This window comes from Sus scrofa, chromosome 4 (genome assembly GCF_054392235.1).
Source record: "Sus scrofa isolate SSC_HxYL_T2T_F1_AM1 chromosome 4, Sscrofa_HxYL_maternal_Yorkshire_Landrace_v2.0, whole genome shotgun sequence".
Classification (NCBI taxonomy): domain Eukaryota; kingdom Metazoa; phylum Chordata; class Mammalia; order Artiodactyla; family Suidae; genus Sus; species Sus scrofa.
Window position 1 is genome coordinate 17,229,820 of NC_139386.1, and position 6,000 is coordinate 17,235,819.

Here is a 6,000-nt window from a genome sequence, read left to right on the forward strand (position 1 = left end):
AACATCACTCCTTTTTAGAGAAATGCAAATCAAAACCACTTATGAGGTACCACCTTACACCAGCCAGAATGACCATCATCAAAAAGTCTACAAACAACAAATGCTGGAGAGGATGTGAAGAAAAGGGAACCCTACTCCATTGTTAGTGGGAATGTAAATTGGTTCAACCACTGTGGAAAACAATATGGAGATTCCTCAGAAAACTAAAAATAGAATTCCCATTTGATCCAGCAATCCCACTCCTGGGCAACTATCCAGAGAAAACCATAACTCGAAAAGATACATGTACTCCAGTGTTCATTGTAGCAATATATGCAATAGCCAAGACATGGAAACAACCTAAATGTCCATCGACAGAAGAGTGGATAAAGATGTGGTACATATACACAATGGAATGTTACTCAGCTATCATAAGGAAAGAAACAACAGCATTTGCAGCAACATGGACGGACCTGGAAATTATCATGCTAAGTGAAGTTAGTCAGACAGTGAGACACCAACATCTTATGCTCTCACTTACATGTCAAATATAAAAAAGGATACAATGAACTCCTTTGTAGAACAGATACTGACTCACAGACTTTGAAAAACATGGTTTCCAAAGGAGACGGGTTGGGGGTTGGGGGATGCGCTGCGGGTTTGGGATGGAAGTGCTATAAAATCAGGTCATGATGATCACTGTACAACTATAAATGTAATAAAATTCCTTGACTAATTTTTAAAGAAAGAATTCATGCCTAGAATTCCCAAGGAATAGCAGTCCAACAGATTGTACATGAAGTGAATCTCACTCCATGGCTAAATCAAGGATTTTAAAAATGCTAGATGCTGATGGAAAGCAGTTAGAGATTTTCTCCTGGTGAAAATTTAGTGGATTTGGAAAGTATAACAATCTTGGCTAAAAACGTAAATTTTGTGGTCAATATCTTTCTCTTTTCTGATTGTTTTATCTTCCTCCATTAAGGAAAATAAAGCATAACTTCATGCTCTTCATGACACTCAAGATTTTATAGGCAGTGATCTGGAAAAGCAAAGTGTGGGTTGGATCCCAATAGCTCCCATCTGCTGCTGCCTGATGTTTCCCAAGAAGTCCCTTGGGGCAGAGGAAATAGTGAGTGAATGGGAAGCAACAGAACTGATGAGCAACCCTGTAAAAACTGAGTCACTGGGATAACGTTCAGTACAACGAGGCTAGACTTATTCTTTTGGAAGAAACGATAAATGATCTTTCACTCTACTTGAAAGCGAAGATTTGGTTTGACCATGTGGAAAGCATTGTTTCTTTTTTTCACTGTTTTTATTATAATGCCAAGGCACAGTGTGTTTTACTTGGATGCTGCAGTGAACATCATATAGAACTTCTCAGCCTGAACACGAAATATTGTCTGATAATAGGGAGGGAAATGGAGGTTTGGAAGTAGGCAGTCTGATACACAAATGTAATAAGTTATGAGAGAGCACAGTTAATAAAGAAAAAAATGACCAGGAGATATGCTAAAAGGAGCATAGTCCCACTGTCCCATAGCAATTTAGTCAATTAATTCCATTAGAAACTCATGCCTGACTCAGGATACAAAAATATAAATAGGGCAAAGAGGACTTGGAAAGAACTCAGAGAAAAATGATAAAAGTATTAACAACGTGTAAACCATTAAACAAGCCTGAAAGGATCTAGCTCAGATATTTACTGGTTGCTACACCAATCTGAGTATCATCTTTCTCACCTGGCAAGGAAGGAGTTGAGACGAATGATGACATTTCCTTCAGAGGAAATCTCTCATTCTAGAGAAAGATGACTTCTTTTTATTTTTAACTGTTAAACTGAATATTGAGTTTTACTTATTCTCTATCCCTTCTTCCTTCTCCTCTCTTCTCTCCTCCATCTCTCTCTCTTCTTGCTTCATTTCTTTTTTAAAATTTTTTAGTCTCTCCTCTACTAGTTCTCTTCCTTAGGAAATAAACATGTTCTCATTCTACAGTAATAATAATTTAAAAAATGATCTCTCTTGAAATGTTATGCTCCTATCCCTCTATTCTTTCTTTGATTTTTAAGTTAGATCATGTAAAAGTTTACCCTGTAATAAGTACCTTAATCCAGTCCTTATGGGAATAACCAGGATCCAGAAAGGCAGAAAGACTAGGGTATTTTTGATGCAATATCATTTCTAGCTCAATTCGATATGAAGAAAGAACAAAGTTGACCAGAAAATTTCTCCGAATACTCTCTCCAATATAAAACATAAGCCCCTCAGAATAAGTGTGTTCAGAAATGTGGTAAAATCCAGTAAGTTTCTATACACTACAAATAAAATATAAATCTGCCAGGTCTTGGTATATTTAATTCAACTTTCATTCTTAATTTAATCCCCAGCTCTCTCTATACATGCTTGGTCCATGAAATCATTTTATATTGATTCTTCAAGTTCTTATATGGTAATTTATTTATTTTGAAATTCAAGCAAATTACACAAAGATATATCAGATATGGATTTTAAAAATGTTGTTAAATACTAGCCCCTGGATTGTTCTACTTATATATTCTCAGAAATATTACTGTTGCTCATTTCCTCTGGCATCTTCTCTTCTGCTCTCATCTTAAATAACATATTTCTTTTTTAGCTGGGTATATCACTGGTCAGATGAAAACATTTTCCAAGATACTTTGCAACAAGTTGTGGCAAATGACTAAGGTTGAACCATGGAATATGAGCAAAGGAGCTATTTACAGTTTCTTGGTCATCTCCTCAAGTAGATGGCCATGGGCTTTCTTTTGTAATCTATAATACTATAAAGTTATGTGGGGTGATACAGTGGTTGGCTTCAATTATGTAGACAAGGCCAAAATACCAAGGAGTGATGAAATAACATGGATTGAAGCAACATGGAACCTTGGACAACCTTATAGGGTAGAGTGGCCTGCTCACAAGGGGTCCCTGACAATTTTGGGCTATTATATGAGTGAAAAATAATGCCTCCCTCTTGTGTAAGTAATTATTTATAGTGTCTTTTTTTATTTTGTCTTTTGTCTTTTTAGGGCAACACCCATGGTATCTGAAGGTTCCCAGGCTAGGGGTCGAATTGGAGATTTAGCTGCCAGCCTTCACCACAGTAATGTGGAATCCAATTTGCACCTGTGACCTACACCCCAGCCCATGGAAATGCCAGATCTTTAACCCACTGAGTGAGGCCAGGGATCAAACTTGCATCCTCAGTATACTAGTCAGCTTCATTAACCACTGAGCCACGAAGGGAACTCCAGTGTCTTTTGTTTTATAGCATTTTACTCCATACATTAAATAGTATACTTTGTGCTCACTAGTTTATTAATCTTCCTGTAGAAGGTGGCTAGACTACGGACTGAATTAGAAGAAATCTTATATAGTAAAATGACTGGTTTATTAACATAGGAATGTGTACAGAATAGTGTTTAGAATGGGTTGGAGAGTGGTTCGGCTGGACACACCTGGTGGCGGCTGACACAAGCCATCAATGCAAACAGTTTTCTTGAGAAGAAAATCAACCCCACTCAACTTACCTGTTTTATCAGTTGAGAGCTGTTGGAATAACTTGGGATCTGCTTGGAAGTGAAGATTCTCTTTGCAGAGGTAATATGTTTTATTAGCCTAGGGGTTCACAAGCCACTAAACTGCATTCCTAATCTTCTTCCCTTCTGTTAGCCCAATAGAAGAAACATCCTCCAAATTTCTAATATTAGGAGGATTTATCTTCTAGCTAGTATCTGTCTCTTTTTCCTTTCTTATCAAGAGTAGGTGAGAGGCAGGAATAAGAATAAGCACTAAAAGCAGACACTTAACCTGGAAGTTGATGTCTTCAAAGAATAGGATCATGTTCAATAATCACAGCTGAATGCTGAAAGTCTGAGATAGTTCTAGGGCTAGGTCAGTAACCAATGGAGAGTCTATAAACTTTGTCAGTATATCCCAGAATTTTATGCCCAACATAACCAAATTAGAAAGAGTGTCTTCCCCATTATAAGGCTTGGTCATGTTTTTATTTTCCTTTCTTTGTGATGTTGGACCATGTTAGAAACTAAGTATCACCATTGAACACCTCCTAAATATTTTTCTCATGAGTCTGCCTGTAGCAACATGGAGGCCATTGCATTAGCTCATCAATGATGACTAAGTTCAAGTGATGACCTAATGAAATACTGTTTTTACTGGTCCCTGCCAAAAATCTTACCATAGCCCACTCCAATCATCTACCACAGTTCTGAAAATCCTGTTTTTCTATGATCAAGTTGTTTATTAGGTTTCACCTGCCTCAACTCTGGCACAGTTGCTCATGATTCTTCCTAATTGGGCTACTGCCTTCCTCTCTCATCTATTTTCTCACCACATTATCCCATACAATCTGCCCTTTAATCACACCAACTATATGTTGTATATTTCCTTTTCCTTAATGCTCTTTCCTCTTTTTTTTTTTTTTTTTTTTTTTTTTTGGCTATGCCTGAGGCATGTAAAAGTTCCCAGGACAGAGATCCAAACCATGCCACAGCAGAGACCCAAGATGGTGCAGTGACAACACCAGATCTTTAACCCACTGCACCACAAGAGAACTCCCTGGTGCTCTTTCCTCTATTTTTTAATTAAAGTGTAGTTATTTACAGTGTGATACAAATTTATGCTGTACAACAAAGTAACCCAGACATACATATATATACATTCTTTTTCTTATATTATCTTCCATCATGGTCTATTCCAGGAGATTGGATATGGTTCCCTATGCTGTACAGTTGGACTTTATTGCTTATCCATTCCAAATGTAATAGTTTGCATCTGCTAATCCCAATCTCCCAATTCATCCCACTCCTGCTCTTTCCTCTTGGATCAACTTTTCCAACTTCAACTGGTAAAAGTCATGTCAAAAGGTGCTTCTTCTTTGAAACTTGCTCTGGACACCACCCTGAAACTGACAACACTAGTGGCCTGAACCCAGCCAGAACCCAGACTGGGACTTGAACCCATGTGCCGGGACTTGAACCCAGCCTAAAGCCAAATTGGGACTTAAACTCATGGTTTTAAATTAGAATTACTCACCCTGTGTCTGGACTCACTGAGGTTCAGGTTCTTCATGCCTCCACACAGAAGGAATTCGGTGAGAAACAAAGCGATAGGAAAGAAACAGATTTATTAGGTTAGGACGCTTGTGAGAGATGCAAGCGGACAGATAAGGAAGCTCTGCCCCGCGCGGAGAGTGGGGGTTGGAAAGGCCCGCCTCTTCCTTTCTGGGAGTAGTAGCTCCTCCCTAGTATCCGGTAAGTTGTGTATTCCAATCAGCTGAAGGTACTCAAATGCTTGCCCTTGGTCTGAATCTGAATGCAGGCCTCATCCCATCACCCACCCAATGACCTGAAGCAATTCTCACACCTCCACTTGTCAAGTGAACCTGCCTTGTTCTGATGGCTTTCTTTACAGTGGTCTCCCAGCATCCCCATGGTTTCCCTCTTTATCTATGATCCCCTATTGGGACTTCAACAACCACCTGTGCCTACTCTATCTCTATCAACCCCAACTCCTACAATACTCAGTTTTACTGAGATAGTGGAATTAATCAAGGCCATACTTTTTTTTCCTCTTTCTCTATTTGATGCTGATTTCTGCCATGTTACCCGCAATATTAAAACATTTTTGTAAATATCTTAGCAATATACATTCCAGCACCCCAAATAATATCTGGCACATGATAGGCACTCAGGAAATATTTGCTGAATGTATTAATAGATTGCTATTTTAGCAAAAATAAAATATATTCTTAGAGGGATATTGATTTCAGTCACAAAATTTTAAATATTAGAGAACTTTTCATTTTATAACCAAAATTAACATTCTGAGACTGATTTCCTGAGAGGTGCCTTGCCCCCCAAAAATCACTTAGCTAAGAGCCAGTTCATTTAATTCAAATTTACTCAGATGTATACTTCAGACTACCTCTAAAGTCTATAGCAATTCAGGTGAGTTAGATTGGCAAAGCTTAAGT

The 6,000-nt window shown here is 38.2% G+C and overlaps 1 long non-coding RNA gene across 1 annotated transcript in view; it reads right to left on the bottom strand.

The window, feature by feature from the left end:
* The window catches only part of LOC146403699 (uncharacterized), a 117,919-nt gene extending 112,792 nt beyond the window's left edge, over nt 1-5,127 (bottom strand). Inside the window, exon 1 of the long non-coding RNA XR_014843420.1 lies at nt 5,061-5,127. This is a non-coding gene — a long non-coding RNA (uncharacterized LOC146403699). The remainder of the gene's footprint in view (nt 1-5,060) is intronic.
* Nucleotides 5,128-6,000: the final 873 nt, after the last annotated feature.